We start from the raw sequence: 22,761 nt of genomic DNA, 5'->3' as shown, positions 1-22,761 counted from the left end.
CAATCAAATATTGCTTCCATTGATGACCATGATATTGTCTATAATACCTTGTTCCAACTTATGTTATGTAAGTGTTAATACCCCTATCCTACCAGTTGGTAAACCTGATGGGTCATACCGGTTAGTACAGGATCTGCGGGCCATAAACAAGGTCACTGAGGATCTGTATCCTGTGGTGGCCAATCCCTACACGTTATTAACTTGCTTAACAGCCGAGCTAACTTGGTTTACCGTTTTAGATTGAAAAGATGCCTTCTTTTGCCTTCCTATCCACGAAGCCAGAAAATTTTTGCATTTGAATGGGAAAATCCTAAGAGCGGGCCAAGAACTCAACTGACATGGACCAGACTCCCACAAGGATTCAAAAACTCACCCACTTTGTTTGGAGAACAACTTGCAAAAGAATTAGAGACCTGAGAAGCCCCTCCAGAGGAAGGGAAGTTGCTAGAGTACGTAGATGACATCCTGATAGCCACACGGACAAGGGAAGCATGCACGGCCTGGACGATAAGCCTCTTGAACTTTTTGGGGCTCCAAGGGTACCGAGTATCAAAGAAAAAAGCCCAAGTAGTAAAACAGAAAGTAACTTATCTGGGCTACGAAGTCAGTGCTAGACAACGTACCTTGGGCCAAAGCCGGAAGGAGGCAATATGCCAGAGCCCAAAACCTCAGACTGTAAAGGAACTACGAACTTTCCTGAGGATGACAGGGTGGTGCAGGTTATGGATCTATAACTATGGACTGTTTGTTAAGCCCTTCTATGAACTGATTGCAACTGAAAGCAGGAACATCCAAGAGACAAAGGAAGCTACGCAAGCTTTCAACCAGCTGAAAAAAGCCCTCATGTCAGCTCCAGCCCTGAGATTGCCGGACGTGAGTAAGCCTTTCCTTTTATTCTCCCATGAGAAGCAAGGAATCGCCTTAGGAATACTAGCACAGGACCTGGGCCCATATCGGAGAGCAGTGGCTTACTTCTCTAAGCAATTGGATACAGCAGCTAAAGGGTGGCCTGGGTGCCTCAGAGCTGTTGCAGCAGTCGTACTGAACATCCAAGAGGCACACAAATTCACCCTAGGCCAGAAAAGAACTGTGCTAGTGTCTCACACAGTGTCTGCAGTGCTAGAGGTAAAAGGTGGGCATTGGCTTTCCCCACAACGGCTCCTGAGATACCAAGCTATCATAGCGGAGCAAGATGATGTAGAGATAGTAGTGGCTAACATTGTCAATCCAGCCTCCTTCCTCAGTAGAAACCAAGGGGAACCAGTGGAACATGACTGCCTGGAGACCATTGAAGCCACCTACTCCAGCTGCCCTGACTTGAAGGACACCCCTCTGGAGAATGCAGAAGTCTCGTTTACTGATGGAAGCAGTTATATCATCAGTGGAAAACGGCACGCCGGGTAGGCAGTTCCAACGTGCAAGGAAGTAATATCATCTGGGCCCCTGCCAACAAATACCTCTGCACAGAAGGCCGAGATAATTGCTCTAACTCGGGCCCTAGAATTGGCAAGAGGGAAAGAAATAAACATATACACGGACTCGAAGTATGCATTTGGAGTAGTGCATGCTCACAGAGCCATTTAGAAAGAGAGAGGACTGCTGAACTCTCAAGGGAAAAATATTAAAGATGCATCAGAAGTACTGCGACTTCTAGAAGCAGTCCAGTTGCCAGAGAAAGTAGCGATCATGCACATTAAGGCACATCAGAAGATCAACTCAGAATTGGAAGAAGGAAACGAGCTGGCAGATAGGGAAGCAAAAGAAGCAGCAAGACGGGCAAATTTCCCCTAAAGGTAAGCCAAGATACAACAAACTAGAAAAAAAATTAATCTATGAGCAAAAAGGAGACTATAACCAAGAGGGATGGGCCACCATAGAAGGAAAATTACTTCTACCCTCCTATTTCTGATGGTCCCTAATAAAGGAAGAACACCAGAAAACCATTGGGGTATTGATGCTCTAGCATAACTAGACATTTACAACTCGACAATGTGACCTTTGCCTCCAGACCAACCCCAAAAATACTCCCAAACCAAAGCTTAGCCAGATTAGGAAGGGTCATGGGCCGGAGCAGCAATGGCAGATAGATTGTACAGAATTGCCAAGAAAAGGGGGGTATAAGTTTTTACTGGTGCTAACAGATACCTTTTCAGGATGGCCAGAAGCATTCCCCACCAGGACTTCTAAAGCTCAAGAAGTAACTAAGGTATTGGTACAAGAAAACATACCACGCTTTAGAGTCCTGGCCACAATCTCCTCAAATAGAGGACCACATTTTATCGTAAAATTAGTGCAACAAGTTAGCCAATACTTGAACATAGACTGAGAACTTCACACCCCATATAACCCACAATCAAGTGGTCAGGTAAAAAAAATGAACCATTTGATCAAACAACAAATTGTACAATTGGGACAAGAAGCTAATTTGTCATGGACTCAATCCCTCCCATTAGCACTACTGCAGATCCGAACCAAACCCAAGACTAAAGAAAAGCTAAACCACTTTGAATTGCTTTATGAAAAACCATATGGGGTGCGAAAGAGAATGTCTACCCAAGACATGTCACTAACCTCCTGTATGTTAAGTCTCTTAACTTGGTGTATCCAGCACCAATCACTAGCTAATAAACACAAGTCATAACTAGTGAAATACGCTGTTTAGAACACTTTATGTCACCCAATTACAATTCTATTAATTTTAGTTACTGTAAGTTTAATGATGTCTACTTTAACACTCATGTAGAATTCGAGGATGTTAAAACACATGGCCAGTCTGACATCACTCTCTAGAACTCCTAGAATCTTACTGAAAGAGGACGGTCATGATAGTAGATCAGAATTTAAATCAAGACCCCTGTAGTAAAAGAATTTACTCTATTTTAAGAAAAGGGGGGACTGAAGCAGAGATTTTTAGAGTTAGGTTAACAAAATGAATGAAGCATTTCTAATTTAGCTTGTAGAGTTATGTGTTGAATTTTCAACCTTTTACTTAAGAAACCTCTGCCTAGTACAAAGGGCATAGGAAAATGCAAATTTCTGAAGCTTCTTGCATAAAGAACAATACCAGAAGAAGGAAAGAACCCAGATAAAGAAGCTCCTCTGTCTCCAAGGCTATCAAGACTGACAGACGTACTCAGAGAAGCACCAAAGGACCAAAAGCGCACGCGCAGAGAGGAAAAGTTCAAAAGTTCAATCATGAGGAAGACCACAATCGTCAGCCTCAGGACCACCAAGAGACCCCCGTACGACCACCACAGCAAACCACGCATGCCCAGAAGGACGTGGACTTACTTAGCATGAGAAGCGAGGACAGGCGGGGCCAGGGGTTGAATATGCATGAAAAAGTTGTGCAATGTTTTGCATATGGAACGACTTTAAGAATAAAAGTGTGGGTCAGACTGAGGCTCGGGGCACAAGTTTTGGAGAGCTATCTCACTTGTGCCGGGCGCTGACATACATACCCACTTCATAACTACCCCAGGTTATGGAGTCTATTGATTTATTCCGCGTATCGTTTCAGAGGTTTCTTCCCTTCGCCAGGCTGCAACGTGCCCGCTACTACCCAGAGCTGGGCAGGAGTGGGCAGAGAGCACGGCCATCTGCCAGCAGGTTGCAGCTTGCCCAGGAAAATGAAGTGTCCTTGGAATGTGCAGCAAATCTTATTTCCTGGCAAGGTCGGGCTAAGTGAGCAGTGCTGGTACACTTTCTCCTTGAGAACTGGAGCGGAAAAGCTTTTCGCTAAGATGTAGGCGACTAGAGAGGCAGAATACGCAGCTCCGCAGCTGGCCGAAAGCAAGTGCCGCTTCCCGGCGTCTTTCGGCAAAAGCGGCGCTTCGGAGCGCACCGCTGCCGCTCCAGTCATCTGTGCGCGAAGTAGCGGCTTCTTCGCCTCCGGCAGCCGGAGATCGCGGTAGCTTACAAGAGGCGAAGAACGAAGCCGCGAAGAAGCCGGCTTGTGTGCGAAGCTCGCACACAGCCGCAGGACGGTGGCTGCCGCTCTCCTGCCTCTTGAATTCACTTCTGGCATGCCAATGGGAGGTGTTCCAGGACAACTTTCCTGGGTTTTCACATAGTCGTCATGCATCCCTCCTTGGAAATTCTTTTTGCTCCCCAGAGGCTCCGAGATGCAGAGAACACGGTGGCAGCTGCTGAAAAGAAGGGCAACTGTGAGTTGGTCAAGAAGCAAGAACATAGGCAGCTGCCTGTGCTTGGCAAGGAGCAGCTGCTGGATTCTTGCAATTGCCTTCAGTGCGCACAGAAGCCCGCTGCTCTGCTGCTTGGTTTTTCGCCTTCAGTCAATTACACACTGCTGAAGTTGAGGCAGGCAGTTCAGCTTTGCTGCTTTTCAGCATCTCAGCTGCCTTTCTGCTCTGTGACAGCTCTCCAGGTTTCTTGCCTTCGCCAGGCTGCAACGTGCCCGCTAGTAGCAAGAACTGGGCAGGAGTGGGCAGAGAGCACGGCCATCTGCCAGCAGGTTGCAGCTTGCCCAGGAAAATGCAGTCTCCTCGGAATGTGCAGCATATCATATTTCCTGGCAAGGTCGGGCTAAGTGAGCAGTGCTGGTACACTTTCTCCTTGAGAACTGGAGCGGAAAAGCTTTTCGCTAAGATGTAGGCGACTAGAGAGGCAGAATACGCAGCTCCGCAGCTGGCCGAAAGCAAGTGCCGCTTGCCGGCGTCTTTCGGCAAAAGCGGCGCTTCGGAGCGCATCGCTGCCGCTCCAGTGATCTGTGCGCGAAGTAGCGGCTTCTTCGCCTCCGGCAGCCGGAGATCGCGGTAGCTTGCAAGAGGCGAAGAACGAAGCCGCGAAGAAGCCGGCTTGTGTGCGAAACTCGCAGACAGCTGCAGGACGGTGGCTGCCGCTCTCCTGCCTCTTGAATTCACTTCTGGTATGCCAATGGGAGGTGTTCCAGGACAACCTTCCTGAGTTTTTATTTTAGTTTTCATGCATCCCTCCTTGGAAATTCTTGTTGCTCCCCAGAGGCTCCGAGATGCAGAGAACACGGTGGCAGCTGCTGAAAAGAAGGGCAACTGTGAGTTGGTCAAGAAGCAAGAACACAGGCAGCTGCCTGTGCTTGGCGAGGAGCAGCTGCTGGATTCTTGCAATTGCCTTCAGTGCGCACAGAAGCCCGCTGCTCTGCTGCTTGGTTTTTCGCCTTCAGTCAATTACACACTGCTGAAGTTGAGGCAGGCAGTTCAGCTTTGCTGCTTTTCAGCATCTCAGCTGCCTTTCTGCTCTGTGACAGCTCTCCAGGTTTCTTGCCTTCGCCAGGCTGCAACGTGCCCGCTAGTAGCAAGAACTGGGCAGGAGTGGGCAGAGAGCACGGCCATCTGCCAGCAGGTTGCAGCTTGCCCAGGAAAATGAAGTGTCCTTGGAATGTGCAGCAAATCTCATTTCCTGGCAAGGTCGGGCTAAGTGAGCAGTGCTGGTACACTTTGTCCTTGAGAACTGGAGCGGAAAAGCTTTTCGCTAAGATGTAGGCGACTAGAGAGGCAGAATACGCAGCTCCGCAGCTGGCCGAAAGCAAGTGCCGCTTCCCGGCGTCTTTCGGCAAAAGCGGCGCTTCGGAGCGCATCGCTGCCGCTCCAGTGATCTGTGCGCGAAGTAGCGGCTTCTTCGCCTCCGGCAGCCAGAGATCGCGGTAGCTTGCAAGAGGCGAAGAACGAAGCCGCGAAGAAGCCGGCTTGTGTGCGAAACTCGCAGACAGCTGCAGGACAGTGGCTGCCGCTGTCCTGCCTCTTGAATTCACTTCTGGCATGCCAATGGGAGGTGTTCCAGGACAACTTTCCTGGGTTTTGACGTAGTCGTCATGCATCCCCCCTTGGAAATTCTTGTTGCTCCCCAGAGGCTCCGAGATGCAGAGAACACGGTGGCAGCTGCTGAAAAGAAGGGCAACTGTGAGTTGGTCAAGAAGCAAGAACACAGGCAGCTGCCTGTGCTTGGCGAGGAGCAGCTGCTGGATTCTTGCAATTGCCTTCAGTGCGCACAGAAGCCCGCTGCTCTGCTGCTTGGTTTTTCGCCTTCAGTCAATTACACACTGCTGAAGTTGAGGCAGGCTGTTCAGCTTTGCTGCTTTTCAGCATCTCAGCTGCCTTTCTGCTCTGTGACAGCTCTCCAGGTTTCTTGCCTTCGCCAGGCTGCAACGTGCCCGCTAGTAGCAAGAACTGGGCAGGAGTGGATAGAGAGCACGGCCATCTGCCAGCAGGTTGCAGCTTGCCCAGGAAAATGAAGTGTCCTTGGAATGTGCAGCAAATCTCATTTCCTGGCAAGGTCGGGCTAAGTGAGCAGTGCTGGTACACTTTCTCCTTGAGAACTGGAGCGGAAAAGCTTTTCGCTAAGATGTAGGCGACTAGAGAGGCAGAATACGCAGCTCCGCAGCTGGCCGAAAGCAAGTGCCGCTTGCCGGCGTCTTTCGGCAAAAGCGGCGCTTCGGAGCGCACCGCTGCCGCTCCAGTGATCTGTGCGCGAAGTAACGGCTTCTTCGCCTCTGGCAGCCGGAGATCGCGGTAGCTTGCAAGAGGCGAAGAACGAAGCCGCGAAGAAGCCGGCTTGTGTGCGAAACTCGCAGACAGCTGCAGGACGGTGGCTGCCGCTCTCCTGCCTCTTGAATTCACTCTTGGCATGCCAATGGGAGGTGTTCCAGGACAACTTTCCTGGGTTTTGACATAGTCGTCATGCATCCCTCCTTGGAAATTCTTGTTGCTCCCCAGAGGCTCCGAGATGCAGAGAACACGGTGGCAGCTGCTGAAAAGAAGGGCAACTGTGAGTTGGTCAAGAAGCAAGAACACAGGCAGCTGCCTGTGCTTGGCGAGGAGCAGCTGCTGGATTCTTGCAATTGCCTTCAGTGCGCACAGAAGCCCGCTGCTCTGCTGCTTGGTTTTTCGCCTTCAGTCAATTACACACTGCTGAAGTTGAGGCAGGCAGTTCAGCTTTGCTGCTTTTCAGCATCTCAGCTGCCTTTCTGCTCTGTGACAGCTCTCCAGGTTTCTTGCCTTCGCCAGGCTGCAACGTGCCCGCTAGTAGCAAGAACTGGGCAGGAGTGGGCAGAGAGCACGGCCATCTGCCAGCAGGTTGCAGCTTGCCCAGGAAAATGCAGTGTCCTTGGAATGTGCAGCAAATCTCATTTCCTGGCAAGGTCGGGCTAAGTGAGCAGTGCTGGTACACTTTCTCCTTGAGAACTGGAGCGGAAAAGCTTTTCGCTAAGATGTAGGCGACTAGAGAGGCAGAATACGCAGCTCCGCAGCTGGCCGAAAGCAAGTGCCGCTTCCCGGCGTCTTTCGGCAAAAGCGGCTCTCCGGAGCGCATCGCTGCCGCTCCAGTGATCTGTGCGCGAAGTAGCGGCTTCTTCGCCTCCGGCAGCCGGAGATCGCGGTAGCTTGCAAGAGGCGAAGAACGAAGCCGCGAAGAAGCCGGCTTGTGTGCGAAACTCGCAGACAGCCGCAGGACGGTGGCTGCCGCTCTCCTGCCTGTTGAATTCACTCTTGGCATGCCAATGGGAGGTGTTCCAGGACAACCTTCCTGAGTTTTTATTTTAGTTTTCATGCATCCCTCCTTGGAAATTCTTGTTGCTCCCCAGAGGCTCCGAGATGCAGAGAACACGGTGGCAGCTGCTGAAAAGAAGGGCAACTGTGAGTTGGTCAAGAAGCAAGAACACAGGCAGCTGCCTGTGCTTGGCGAGGAGCAGCTGCTGGATTCTTGCAATTGCCTTCAGTGCGCACAGAAGCCCGCTGCTCTGCTGCTTGGTTTTTCGCCTTCAGTCAATTACACACTGCTGAAGTTGAGGCAGGCAGTTCAGCTTTGCTGCTTTTCAGCATCTCAGCTGCCTTTCTGCTCTGTGACAGCTCTCCAGGTTTCTTGCCTTCGCCAGGCTGCAACGTGCCCGCTAGTACCAAGAACTGGGCAGGAGTGGGCAGAGAGCACGGCCATCTGCCAGCAGGTTGCAGCTTGCCCAGGAAAATGCAGTCTCCTCGGAATGTGCAGCATATCATATTTCCTGGCAAGGTCGGGCTAAGTGAGCAGTGCTGGTACACTTTCTCCTTGAGAACTGGAGCGGAAAAGCTTTTCGCTAAGATGTAGGCGACTAGAGAGGCAGAATACGCAGCTCCGCAGCTGGCCGAAAGCAAGTGCCGCTTCCCGGCGTCTTTCGGCAAAAGCGGCGCTTCGGAGCGCATCGCTGCCGCTCCAGTGATCTGTGCGCGAAGTAGCCGCTTCTTCGCCTCCGGCAGCCGGAGATCGCGCTAGCTTGCAAGAGGCGAAGAACGAAGCCGCGAAGAAGCCGGCTTGTGTGCGAAACTCGCAGACAGCTGCAGGACGGTGGCTGCTGCTCTCCTGCCTCTTGAATTCACTTCTGGTATGCCAATGGGAGGTGTTCCAGGACAACCTTCCTGAGTTTTTATTTTAGTTTTCATGCATCCCTCCTTGGAAATTCTTGTTGCTCCCCAGAGGCTCCGAGATGCAGAGAACACGGTGGCAGCTGCTGAAAAGAAGGGCAACTGTGAGTTGGTCAAGAAGCAAGAACACAGGCAGCTGCCTGTGCTTGGCGAGGAGCAGCTGCTGGATTCTTGCAATTGCCTTCAGTGCGCACAGAAGCCCGCTGCTCTGCTGCTTGGTTTTTCGCCTTCAGTCAATTACACACTGCTGAAGTTGAGGCAGGCAGTTCAGCTTTGCTGCTTTTCAGCATCTCAGCTGCCTTTCTGCTCTGTGACAGCTCTCCAGGTTTCTTGCCTTCGCCAGGCTGCAACATGCCCGCTAGTAGCAAGAACTGGGCAGGAGTGGGCAGAGAGCACGGCCATCTGCCAGCAGGTTGCAGCTTGCCCAGGAAAATGAAGTGTCCTTGGAATGTGCAGCAAATCTCATTTCCTGGCAAGGTCGGGCTAAGTGAGCAGTGCTGGTACACTTTCTCCTTGAGAACTGGAGCGGAAAAGCTTTTCGCTAAGATGTAGGCGACTAGAGAGGCAGAATACGCAGCTCCGCAGCTGGCCGAAAGCAAGTGCCGCTTGCCGGCGTCTTTCGGCAAAAGCGGCGCTTCGGAGCGCATCGCTGCCGCTCCAGTGATCTGTGCGCGAAGTAGCGGCTTCTTCGCCTCCGGCAGCCGGAGATCGCGGTAGCTTGCAAGAGGCGAAGAACGAAGCCGCGAAGAAGCCGGCTTGAGTGCGAAACTCGCAGACAGCTGCAGGACAGTGGCTGCCGCTGTCCTGCCTCTTGAATTCACTTCTGGCATGCCAATGGGAGGTGTTCCAGGACAACTTTCCTGGGTTTTGACGTAGTCGTCATGCATCCCCCCTTGGAAATTCTTGTTGCTCCCCAGAGGCTCCGAGATGCAGAGAACACGGTGGCAGCTGCTGAAAAGAAGGGCAACTGTGAGTTGGTCAAGAAGCAAGAACACAGGCAGCTGCCTGTGCTTGGCAAGGAGCAGCTGCTGGATTCTTGCAATTGCCTTCAGTGCGCACAGAAGCCCGCTGCTCTGCTGCTTGGTTTTTCGCCTTCAGTCAATTACACACTGCTGAAGTTGAGGCAGGCTGTTCAGCTTTGCTGCTTTTCATCATCTCAGCTGCCTTTCTGCTCTGTGACAGCTCTCCAGGTTTCTTGCCTTCGCCAGGCTGCAACGTGCCCGCTAGTAGCAAGAACTGGGCAGGAGTGGATAGAGAGCACGGCCATCTGCCAGCAGGTTGCAGCTTGCCCAGGAAAATGAAGTGTCCTTGGAATGTGCAGCAAATCTCATTTCCTGGCAAGGTCGGGCTAAGTGAGCAGTGCTGGTACACTTTCTCCTTGAGAACTGGAGCGGAAAAGCTTTTCGCTAAGATGTAGGCGACTAGAGAGGCAGAATACGCAGCTCCGCAGCTGGCCGAAAGCAAGTGCCGCTTGCCGGCGTCTTTCGGCAAAAGCGGCTCTCCGGAGCGCATCGCTGCCGCTCCAGTGATCTGTGCGCGAAGTAGCGGCTTCTTCGCCTCCGGCAGCCGGAGATCGCGGTAGCTTACAAGAGGCGAAGAACGAAGCCGCGAAGAAGCCGGCTTGTGTGCGAAACTCGCAGACAGCCGCAGGACGGTGGCTGCCGCTCTCCTGCCTCTTGAATTCACTTCTGGCATGCCAATGGGAGGTGTTCCAGGACAACCTTCCTGAGTTTTTATTTTAGTTTTCATGCATCCCTCCTTGGAAATTCTTGTTGCTCCCCAGAGGCTCCGAGATGCAGAGAACACGGTGGCAGCTGCTGAAAAGAAGGGCAACTGTGAGTTGGTCAAGAAGCAAGAACACAGGCAGCTGCCTGTGCTTGGCGAGGAGCAGCTGCTGGATTCTTGCAATTGCCTTCAGTGCGCACAGAAGCCCGCTGCTCTGCTGCTTGGTTTTTCGCCTTCAGTCAATTACACACTGCTGAAGTTGAGGCAGGCAGTTCAGCTTTGCTGCTTTTCAGCATCTCAGCTGCCTTTCTGCTCTGTGACAGCTCTCCAGGTTTCTTGCCTTCGCCAGGCTGCAACGTGCCCGCTAGTAGCAAGAACTGGGCAGGAGTGGGCAGAGAGCACGGCCATCTGCCAGCAGGTTGCAGCTTGCCCAGGAAAATGCAGTCTCCTCGGAATGTGCAGCAAATCTCATTTCCTGGCAAGGTCGGGCTAAGTGAGCAGTGCTGGTACACTTTCTCCTTGAGAACTGGAGCGGAAAAGCTTTTCGCTAAGATGTAGGCGACTAGAGAGGCAGAATACGCAGCTCCGCAGCTGGCCGAAAGCAAGTGCCGCTTCCCGGCGTCTTTCGGCAAAAGCGGCGCTTCGGAGCGCATCGCTGCCGCTCCAGTGATCTGTGCGCGAAGTAACGGCTTCTTCGCCTCCGGCAGCCGGAGATCGCGGTAGCTTGCAAGAGGCGAAGAACGAAGCCGCGAAGAAGCCGGCTTGTGTGCGAAACTCGCAGACAGCTGCAGGACGGTGGCTGCCGCTCTCCTGCCTCTTGAATTCACTCTTGGCATGCCAATGGGAGGTGTTCCAGGACAACTTTCCTGGGTTTTGACATAGTCGTCATGCATCCCTCCTTGGAAATTCTTGTTGCTCCCCAGAGGCTCCGAGATGCAGAGAACACGGTGGCAGCTGCTGAAAAGAAGGGCAACTGTGAGTTGGTCAAGAAGCAAGAACACAGGCAGCTGCCTGTGCTTGGCAAGGAGCAGCTGCTGGATTCTTGCAATTGCCTTCAGTGCGCACAGAAGCCCGCTGCTCTGCTGCTTGGTTTTTCGCCTTCAGTCAATTACACACTGCTGAAGTTGAGGCAGGCAGTTCAGCTTTGCTGCTTTTCAGCATCTCAGCTGCTTTCTGCTCTTTGACAGCTCTCGAGGTGAAATAGAGATTTTTAGCGTTGGTTTAACAAAATGAATTAAGCATTTCTAGTTTAGCTTGTAGAGTTATGTGTTGAATTTTCAACCTTTTGCTTAAGAAACCTCTGCCTAATAGAAAGGGCAAAGGAAAATGCAAATTTCTGAAGCTTCTTGCATAAAGAACAATACCAGAAGAAGGAAAGAACCCAGATAAAGAAGCTCCTCTGTCTCCAAGCCTATCAAGACTGACAGACGTACTCAGAGAAGCACCAAAGGACCAAAAGCGCACGCGCAGAGAGGAAAAGTTCAAAAGTTCAATCATGAGGAAGACCACAATTTTCAGCCTCAGGACCACCAAGAGACCCCCGTACGACCACCACAGCAAACCACGCATGCCCAGAAGGGCGTGGACTTACTTAGCATGAGAAGCGAGGACAGGCGGGGCCAGGGGTTGAATATGCATGAAAAAGTTGTGCAATGTTTTGCATATGGAACGTCTTTAAGAATAAAAGTGTGGGTCAGACTGAGGCTCGGGGCACAAGTTTTGGAGAGCTATCTCACTTGTGCCGGGCGCTGACATACATACCCACTTCATAACTACCCCAGGTTATGGAGTCTATTGATTTCTTCCGCGTATCGTTTCAGTTGGCGACCACGAAGGGACTGCTCTGCTCACCCGCAGGTCCGGTTGGGAGCAGACACCCTCAGGCGCCACAGGGCTTTTCCCCGGAGGGACTCTGCGCCTCGGCTGTACACTGCGGGGAGCAGACCACGGCCCGTCGACTAGCGGATGAAAGCGGTATGTGTTAATTTATTTTCTTACGGTTGGCACTGATAAGTCGCAAAAAGATGTTTTTGCGCGCAGGTTTGCCTAGGGGCTTGCAAGCAGACCGCCATCGGGGGAGAGGCCGGCGGCGGGAGGACCTCCCCAGCTGATAGCGCGGCTCGGGGAGGGCGAAATCGCGATTTCAGTGTGTGGTGTGTGTCCCGATTGCAGTGTAGTGTGTCTGTTACGTCCGGACGTGCGTGCTTGTGCGTGTGTGTGTATGTGTGAGTGGAACGGTGAAGCGCGGTGCGGCCTTGCTAAGATACAGAGAGGCGGCGCGGTGGTGCTAGAGAGCGCATGCGCAGGGCAGCTCTCAGCCCACACTACCTGATCGTGCGGGTAGTGCGCGCTCTACCCGATAGAGCGGGTGGTGCGCATGCGTGGCACGGGCTGTCTCTGGCGAGCTGGGGGAGTGCGGCGCGGGGCTTAAGTCGGGGCTTGCAAAGGTGCTTTAGGCGCGGCCCAGCTGATAGCGCAGCGGGGCGCGCGGGCACAAGCCGCGGTTTGAGGAGCTGCTTTGAACGCCGCTAGCTGATAGCGCAGCTAGTGGGAGCGTGGTACAAGCTAGGAGTTACAAGCACCGCTTACAAGCATCGCTAGTTGGTAAAAAGCTTGCAAAAGTAGCCGGCGAGCCCGGCTGGGCTAAGAGTTAAGTGTTTGTTATACAATAGCACTGCCCTTCAGTGTTAAAAGCTGTCACTGGTGCAGGAGGAGGGGTTGGGGAAGGCAGTCTAGGGTTGCCATGGGAAACAGCAGTTGTATGAGTTCTCCACCCCCTTTTGGAAGAGAATTGTACCCTCCCCCTGTCCTGTCAGTTATTGTTCAAGTCTGCCCCTTAGCCTAGAATCTTCTCTGTTCCACGTTTTCCCTTTGGTTCTTCCACCAAGAACACTCCTTTCCCTTTTCCCCACTGGTTAATGTTATATTTCCCCTCCCTTTAGCCTTCTCCCGATTGTACCCTCGAATGCTAAACCCTCCTACCCCTACGCAGTAAAAGAATCCTCAGCCCGCCCTTCGGGGCTCTCGGAATCTGCCTCCCTTCTGCTTCGTTGTCTCCCTGTTTGCCCCTTCTGCGACCCTTCAATCAACGAGCAGGATTTCAGCAGCCCGAGTGTCCCTCCCGTTCTTCTGGTGGACCCTCAGATGTACCAGCTATCCGAGCTTCGTGCCGAGTGGCTAAAAGCCCCCACGGCTCGGCAACTGGGAGATCCTTTGCATTACAGGGCGAATAAAGGGGGGATGAATGTGTGTGAATGAGAGGCTGTAAGAGCCCGTCTGAAGCCCCTCATTTTCCATTCTGCCTTCCGATTGCCACAAGAAAGAATCCCTTCCCCCACTGTAGTTCCGGCTTAGAACAGGACACAGCACAGGTGGGACCACTGAACCGTCATGCTGGCTGTTCCCAACAAGGCCTGGTAAGAACTTGGCAAGGAGTTGGCAAGGACTTGGCAAAGACCTGACATGGAGCCAGCACGGGACAGCCTGATGCGCAGCCTGCTTCTAATCTCCGTTCTTAAGCCAAATGAACTTTTGGGGTGACTCTCGCGGTCCTTCATTGAAGACCCCTCATCTGCCTCGTTACCACTGTGACAAAGAAAGAATGAGAACCCTCCTCCCAAGGACTGAGACTGAGACCCCTGCTATAGGGAGGAGGGGAAATTGGTGCTCTGACCACTAATGACATGACCTGTTTCCCTTCAGTGATTCAAATGGACTTATTCTTCATTGGATTCGTCTTGCTTTGGTGGTTTCTGTGGACTCACCCGTTCCCTCGGGGCGATTACAATGGACTTTCATTATTACACTTGTTCCCCCCCTCTCTCCTCTGTGGACTATAACTGGAGCCCCGAGTCGACCAGAACTTCGAAGACTCCCCCGACACGACAGACGGATCCCCATCGTCCGGAGCACTGAGGATCTCGCCTGTGTTGGTAGCTATTCCCATATCCCTCTTCTCTCTCTAACCTTTTATCTCCTTTCAGATCCCCACTATCGCGTTTACTGTTTTGGCCCCTACTAAAGGTGCATTTGTTGTGATTAACTGATAGTCCCTTGTTGTTTGCCTTTGTTGCACTTTTGGGATCGGTGAAAAGAACCATCACGACACCCCGCCATAAGCGGATCGTGACAGAGGCGGGCTGGTTACCCCAGACCTGCTAAGCGAGAGCGACAGTCTCCCATGCTGCGTTTCCGTCTTTTTCGCGAGAAAAGCGGCCAGTAAAGAGACGAAGCGAGTAATAAAAAGAGTGAGAGAACCCCCCCTGGGACTGGGTCTCAGAGAAAGAGTGGGACCCCTTAGTGGGGGGGGGGGGGGGAGTAAAAGGTAATTAATTAGAAAAAAAAAATGAATTAAAAGGTAAAAAGAGGGTTTTCTTGGCATAATCTATTGGGGAAAAATAAAAGGTAAAATGTGTAGGAGGGGCCCCTAAAAATTCTGCTGGATTGAGGGATAAGAATGCCCAAGAACATCCAAGATCAAACCTGCTGGATTGAGGGATTAATATTCCAAGAGCATCCAGGGTTGATTCAAACCTGCTGGATTGAGGGATTAATGTTCCAAGAGCATCCAGGGTTAAGTCAAACCTGCTGGGTTGAGGGATTAACATTGCAAGAGCACCCAGAATTAAGTTTGCTGGGTTGTTGAGAGCAGCCAAGATTGAGTAAAAATTTTGCCAGTTTGAAGAGAAGTCTGACAGGATCTAGAGTTGGGAACCACACAGCTAGATTGAGGGGTATCCAAGAACACTGGGACTAGCCAGGGACACCTAAAAGTGTAATAGGTGTGTTGAAAAAGAAAAGGTACCTTGTTGTGGTTGTTTTGTTATGTGTAAGAGTAAGTAAAATAAAGTTAAGTGAATGTAGACGAAGGAAAGTATATGTATGCATCCTGCCCTGTTAAGCAGCCTCACTGTGCTTCCCTGCTGTCACCAACAAACACAAGTTACGAACCCTCAGAACTAAAAAGTTCAATCAAATATTGCTTCCATTGATGACCATGATATTGTCTATAATACCTTGTTCCAACTTATGTTATGTAAGTGTTAATACCCCTATCCTACCAGTTGGTAAACCTGATGGGTCATACCGGTTAGTACAGGATCTGCGGGCCATAAACAAGGTCACTGAGGATCTGTATCCTGTGGTGGCCAATCCCTACACGTTATTAACTTGCTTAACAGCCGAGCTAACTTGGTTTACCGTTTTAGATTGAAAAGATGCCTTCTTTTGCCTTCCTATCCACGAAGCCAGAAAATTTTTGCATTTGAATGGGAAAATCCTAAGAGCGGGCCAAGAACTCAACTGACATGGACCAGACTCCCACAAGGATTCAAAAACTCACCCACTTTGTTTGGAGAACAACTTGCAAAAGAATTAGAGACCTGAGAAGCCCCTCCAGAGGAAGGGAAGTTGCTAGAGTACGTAGATGACATCCTGATAGCCACACGGACAAGGGAAGCATGCACGGCCTGGACGATAAGCCTCTTGAACTTTTTGGGGCTCCAAGGGTACCGAGTATCAAAGAAAAAAGCCCAAGTAGTAAAACAGAAAGTAACTTATCTGGGCTACGAAGTCAGTGCTAGACAACGTACCTTGGGCCAAAGCCGGAAGGAGGCAATATGCCAGAGCCCAAAACCTCAGACTGTAAAGGAACTACGAACTTTCCTGAGGATGACAGGGTGGTGCAGGTTATGGATCTATAACTATGGACTGTTTGTTAAGCCCTTCTATGAACTGATTGCAACTGAAAGCAGGAACATCCAAGAGACAAAGGAAGCTACGCAAGCTTTCAACCAGCTGAAAAAAGCCCTCATGTCAGCTCCAGCCCTGAGATTGCCGGACGTGAGTAAGCCTTTCCTTTTATTCTCCCATGAGAAGCAAGGAATCGCCTTAGGAATACTAGCACAGGACCTCGGCCCATATCGGAGAGCAGTGGCTTACTTCTCTAAGCAATTGGATACAGCAGCTAAAGGGTGGCCTGGGTGCCTCAGAGCTGTTGCAGCAGTCGTACTGAACATCCAAGAGGCACACAAATTCACCCTAGGCCAGAAAAGAACTGTGCTAGTGTCTCACACAGTGTCTGCAGTGCTAGAGGTAAAAGGTGGGCATTGGCTTTCCCCACAACGGCTCCTGAGATACCAAGCTATCATAGCGGAGCAAGATGATGTAGAGATAGTAGTGGCTAACATTGTCAATCCAGCCTCCTTCCTCAGTAGAAACCAAGGGGAACCAGTGGAACATGACTGCCTGGAGACCATTGAAGCCACCTACTCCAGCTGCCCTGACTTGAAGGACACCCCTCTGGAGAATGCAGAAGTCTCGTTTACTGATGGAAGCAGTTATATCATCAGTGGAAAACGGCACGCCGGGTAGGCAGTTCCAACGTGCAAGGAAGTAATATCATCTGGGCCCCTGCCAACAAATACCTCTGCACAGAAGGCCGAGATAATTGCTCTAACTCGGGCCCTAGAATTGGCAAGAGGGAAAGAAATAAACATATACACGGACTCGAAGTATGCATTTGGAGTAGTGCATGCTCACAGAGCCATTTAGAAAGAGAGAGGACTGCTGAACTCTCAAGGGAAAAATATTAAAGATGCATCAGAAGTACTGCGACTTCTAGAAGCAGTCCAGTTGCCAGAGAAAGTAGCGATCATGCACATTAAGGCACATCAGAAGATCAACTCAGAATTGGAAGAAGGAAACGAGCTGGCAGATAGGGAAGCAAAAGAAGCAGCAAGACGGGCAAATTTCCCCTAAAGGTAAGCCAAGATACAACAAACTAGAAAAAAAATTAATCTATGAGCAAAAAGGAGACTATAACCAAGAGGGATGGGCCACCATAGAAGGAAAATTACTTCTACCCTCCTATTTCTGATGGTCCCTAATAAAGGAAGAACACCAGAAAACCATTGGGGTATTGATGCTCTAGCATAACTAGACATTTACAACTCGACAATGTGACCTTTGCCTCCAGACCAACCCCAAAAATACTCCCAAACCAAAGCTTAGCCAGATTAGGAAGGGTCATGGGCCGGAGCAGCAATGGCAGATAGATTGTACAGAATTGCCAAGAAAAGGGGGGTATAAGTTTTTACTGGTGCTAACAGATACCTTTTCAGGATGGCCAGAAGCATTCCCCACCAGGACTTCTAAAGCTCAAGAAGTAACTAAGGTATTGGTACAAGAAAACATACCACGCTTTAGAGTCCTGGCCACAATCTCCTCAAATAGAGGACCACATTTTATCGTAAAATTAGTGCAACAAGTTAGCCAATACTTGAACATAGACTGAGAACTTCACACCCCATATAACCCACAATCAAGTGGTCAGGTAAAAAAAATGAACCATTTGATCAAACAACAAATTGTACAATTGGGACAAGAAGCTAATTTGTCATGGACTCAATCCCTCCCATTAGCACTACTGCAGATCCGAACCAAACCCAAGACTAAAGAAAAGCTAAACCACTTTGAATTGCTTTATGAAAAACCATATGGGGTGCGAAAGAGAATGTCTACCCAAGACATGTCACTAACCTCCTGTATGTTAAGTCTCTTAACTTGGTGTATCCAGCACCAATCACTAGCTAATAAACACAAGTCATAACTAGTGAAATACGCTGTTTAGAACACTTTATGTCACCCAATTACAATTCTATTAATTTTAGTTACTGTAAGTTTAATGATGTCTACTTTAACACTCATGTAGAATTCGAGGATGTTAAAACACATGGCCAGTCTGACATCACTCTCTAGAACTCCTAGAATCTTACTGAAAGAGGACGGTCATGATAGTAGATCAGAATTTAAATCAAGACCCCTGTAGTAAAAGAATTTACTCTATTTTAAGAAAAGGGGGGACTGAAGCAGAGATTTTTAGAGTTAGGTTAACAAAATGAATGAAGCATTTCTAATTTAGCTTGTAGAGTTATGTGTTGAATTTTCAACCTTTTACTTAAGAAACCTCTGCCTAGTACAAAGGGCATAGGAAAATGCAAATTTCTGAAGCTTCTTGCATAAAGAACAATACCAGAAGAAGGAAAGAACCCAGATAAAGAAGCTCCTCTGTCTCCAAGGCTATCAAGACTGACAGACGTACTCAGATAAGCACCAAAGGACCAAAAGCGCACGCGCAGAGAGGAAAAGTTCAAAAGTTCAATCATGAGGAAGACCACAATCGTCAGCCTCAGGACCACCAAGAGACCCCCGTACGACCACCACAGCAAACCACGCATGCCCAGAAGGACGTGGACTTACTTAGCATGAGAAGCGAGGACAGGCGGGGCCAGGGGTTGAATATGCATGAAAAAGTTGTGCAATGTTTTGCATATGGAACGACTTTAAGAATAAAAGTGTGGGTCAGACTGAGGCTCGGGGCACAAGTTTTGGAGAGCTATCTCACTTGTGCCGGGCGCTGACATACATACCCACTTCATAACTACCCCAGGTTATGGAGTCTATTGATTTATTCCGCGTATCGTTTCAGAGGTTTCTTCCCTTCGCCAGGCTGCAACGTGCCCGCTACTACCCAGAGCTGGGCAGGAGTGGGCAGAGAGCACGGCCATCTGCCAGCAGGTTGCAGCTTGCCCAGGAAAATGAAGTGTCCTTGGAATGTGCAGCAAATCTTATTTCCTGGCAAGGTCGGGCTAAGTGAGCAGTGCTGGTACACTTTCTCCTTGAGAACTGGAGCGGAAAAGCTTTTCGCTAAGATGTAGGCGACTAGAGAGGCAGAATACGCAGCTCCGCAGCTGGCCGAAAGCAAGTGCCGCTTCCCGGCGTCTTTCGGCAAAAGCGGCGCTTCGGAGCGCACCGCTGCCGCTCCAGTCATCTGTGCGCGAAGTAGCGGCTTCTTCGCCTCCGGCAGCCGGAGATCGCGGTAGCTTACAAGAGGCGAAGAACGAAGCCGCGAAGAAGCCGGCTTGTGTGCGAAGCTCGCACACAGCCGCAGGACGGTGGCTGCCGCTCTCCTGCCTCTTGAATTCACTTCTGGCATGCCAATGGGAGGTGTTCCAGGACAACTTTCCTGGGTTTTCACATAGTCGTCATGCATCCCTCCTTGGAAATTCTTGTTGCTCCCCAGAGGCTCCGAGATGCAGAGAACACGGTGGCAGCTGCTGAAAAGAAGGGCAACTGTGAGTTGGTCAAGAAGCAAGAACATAGGCAGCTGCCTGTGCTTGGCAAGGAGCAGCTGCTGGATTCTTGCAATTGCCTTCAGTGCGCACAGAAGCCCGCTGCTCTGCTGCTTGGTTTTTCGCCTTCAGTCAATTACACACTGCTGAAGTTGAGGCAGGCAGTTCAGCTTTGCTGCTTTTCAGCATCTCAGCTGCCTTTCTGCTCTGTGACAGCTCTCCAGGTTTCTTGCCTTCGCCAGGCTGCAACGTGCCCGCTAGTAGCAAGAACTGGGCAGGAGTGGGCAGAGAGCACGGCCATCTGCCAGCAGGTTGCAGCTTGCCCAGGAAAATGCAGTCTCCTCGGAATGTGCAGCATATCATATTTCCTGGCAAGGTCGGGCTAAGTGAGCAGTGCTGGTACACTTTCTCCTTGAGAACTGGAGCGGAAAAGCTTTTCGCTAAGATGTAGGCGACTAGAGAGGCAGAATACGCAGCTCCGCAGCTGGCCGAAAGCAAGTGCCGCTTGCCGGCGTCTTTCGGCAAAAGCGGCGCTTCGGAGCGCATCGCTGCCGCTCCAGTGATCTGTGCGCGAAGTAGCGGCTTCTTCGCCTCCGGCAGCCGGAGATCGCGGTAGCTTGCAAGAGGCGAAGAACGAAGCCGCGAAGAAGCCGGCTTGTGTGCGAAACTCGCAGACAGCTGCAGGACGGTGGCTGCCGCTCTCCTGCCTCTTGAATTCACTTCTGGTATGCCAATGGGAGGTGTTCCAGGACAACCTTCCTGAGTTTTTATTTTAGTTTTCATGCATCCCTCCTTGGAAATTCTTGTTGCTCCCCAGAGGCTCCGAGATGCAGAGAACACGGTGGCAGCTGCTGAAAAGAAGGGCAACTGTGAGTTGGTCAAGAAGCAAGAACATAGGCAGCTGCCTGTGCTTGGCAAGGAGCAGCTGCTGGATTCTTGCAATTGCCTTCAGTGCGCACAGAAGCCCGCTGCTCTGCTGCTTGGTTTTTCGCCTTCAGTCAATTACACACTGCTGAAGTTGAGGCAGGCAGTTCAGCTTTGCTGCTTTTCAGCATCTCAGCTGCCTTTCTGCTCTGTGACAGCTCTCCAGGTTTCTTGCCTTCGCCAGGCTGCAACGTGCCCGCTAGTAGCAAGAACTGGGCAGGAGTGGGCAGAGAGCACGGCCATCTGCCAGCAGGTTGCAGCTTGCCCAGGAAAATGCAGTCTCCTCGGAATGTGCAGCATATCATATTTCCTGGCAAGGTCGGGCTAAGTGAGCAGTGCTGGTACACTTTCTCCTTGAGAACTGGAGCGGAAAAGCTTTTCGCTAAGATGTAGGCGACTAGAGAGGCAGAATACGCAGCTCCGCAGCTGGCCGAAAGCAAGTGCCGCTTGCCGGCGTCTTTCGGCAAAAGCGGCGCTTCGGAGCGCATCGCTGCCGCTCCAGTGATCTGTGCGCGAAGTAGCGGCTTCTTCGCCTCCGGCAGCCGGAGATCGCGGTAGCTTGCAAGAGGCGAAGAACGAAGCCGCGAAGAAGCCGGCTTGTGTGCGAAACTCGCAGACAGCTGCAGGACGGTGGCTGCCGCTCTCCTGCCTCTTGAATTCACTTCTGGTATGCCAATGGGAGGTGTTCCAGGACAACCTTCCTGAGTTTTTATTTTAGTTTTCATGCATCCCTCCTTGGAAATTCTTGTTGCTCCCCAGAGGCTCCGAGATGCAGAGAACACGGTGGCAGCTGCTGAAAAGAAGGGCAACTGTGAGTTGGTCAAGAAGCAAGAACACAGGCAGCTGCCTGTGCTTGGCGAGGAGCAGCTGCTGGATTCTTGCAATTGCCTTCAGTGCGCACAGAAGCCCGCTGCTCTGCTGCTTGGTTTTTCGCCTTCAGTCAATTACACACTGCTGAAGTTGAGGCAGGCAGTTCAGCTTTGCTGCTTTTCAGCATCTCAGCTGCCTTTCTGCTCTGTGACAGCTCTCCAGGTTTCTTGCCTTCGCCAGGCTGCAACGTGCCCGCTAGTAGCAAGAACTGGGCAGGAGTGGGCAGAGAGCACGGCCATCTGCCAGCAGGTTGCAGCTTGCCCAGGAAAATGAAGTGTCCTTGGAATGTGCAGCAAATCTCATTTCCTGGCAAGGTCGGGCTAAGTGAGCAGTGCTGGTACACTTTCTCCTTGAGAACTGGAGCGGAAAAGCTTTTCGCTAAGATGTAGGCGACTAGAGAGGCAGAATACGCAGCTCCGCAGCTGGCCGAAAGCAAGTGCCGCTTCCCGGCGTCTTTCGGCAAAAGCGGCTCTCCGGAGCGCACCGCTGCCGCTCCAGTGATCTGTGCGCGAAGTAGCGGCTTCTTCGCCTCCGGCAGCCGGAGATCGCGGTAGCTTACAAGAGGCGAAGAACGAAGCCGCGAAGAAGCCGGCTTGTATGCGAAACTCGCAGACAGCCGCAGGACGGTGGCTGCCGCTCTCCTGCCTCTTGAATTCACTTCTGGCATGCCAATGGGAGGTGTTCCAGGACAACCTTCCTGAGTTTTTATTTTAGTTTTCATGCATCCCTCCTTGGAAATTCTTGTTGCTCCCCAGAGGCTCCGAGATGCAGAGAACACGGTGGCAGCTGCTGAAAAGAAGGGCAACTGTGAGTTGGTCAAGAAGCAAGAACACAGGCAGCTGCCTGTGCTTGGCGAGGAGCAGCTGCTGGATTCTTGCAATTGCCTTCAGTGCGCACAGAAGCCCGCTGCTCTGCTGCTTGGTTTTTCGCCTTCAGTCAATTACACACTGCTGAAGTTGAGGCAGGCAGTTCAGCTTTGCTGCTTTTCAGCATCTCAGCTGCCTTTCTGCTCTGTGACAGCTCTCCAGGTTTCTTGCCTTCGCCAGGCTGCAACGTGCCCGCTAGTAGCAAGAACTGGGCAGGAGTGGGCAGAGAGCACGGCCATCTGCCAGCAGGTTGCAGCTTGCCCAGGAAAATGAAGTGTCCTTGGAATGTGCAGCAAATCTCATTTCCTGGCAAGGTCGGGCTAAGTGAGCAGTGCTGGTACACTTTGTCCTTGAGAACTGGAGCGGAAAAGCTTTTCGCTAAGATGTAGGCGACTAGAGAGGCAGAATACGCAGCTCCGCAGCTGGCCGAAAGCAAGTGCCGCTTCCCGGCGTCTTTCGGCAAAAGCGGCGCTTCGGAGCGCATCGCTGCCGCTCCAGTGATCTGTGCGCGAAGTAGCGGCTTCTTCGCCTCCGGCAGCCGGAGATCGCGGTAGCTTGCAAGAGGCGAAGAACGAAGCCGCGAAGAAGCCGGCTTGTGTGCGAAACTCGCAGACAGCTGCAGGACAGTGGCTGCCGCTGTCCTGCCTCTTGAATTCACTTCTGGCATGCCAATGGGAGTTGTTCCAGGACAACTTTCCTGGGTTTTGACGTAGTCGTCATGCATCCCTCCTTGGAAATTCTTGTTGCTCCCCAGAGGCTCCGAGATGCAGAGAACACGGTGGCAGCTGCTGAAAAGAAGGGCAACTGTGAGTTGGTCAAGAAGCAAGAACACAGGCAGCTGCCTGTGCTTGGCGA

Source organism: Vidua macroura, chromosome 12, assembly GCF_024509145.1.
Source record: "Vidua macroura isolate BioBank_ID:100142 chromosome 12, ASM2450914v1, whole genome shotgun sequence".
In the NCBI taxonomy this organism is placed as follows: Eukaryota; Metazoa; Chordata; class Aves; order Passeriformes; family Viduidae; genus Vidua; species Vidua macroura.
Note: the sequence above shows the minus strand (reverse complement) of the source record.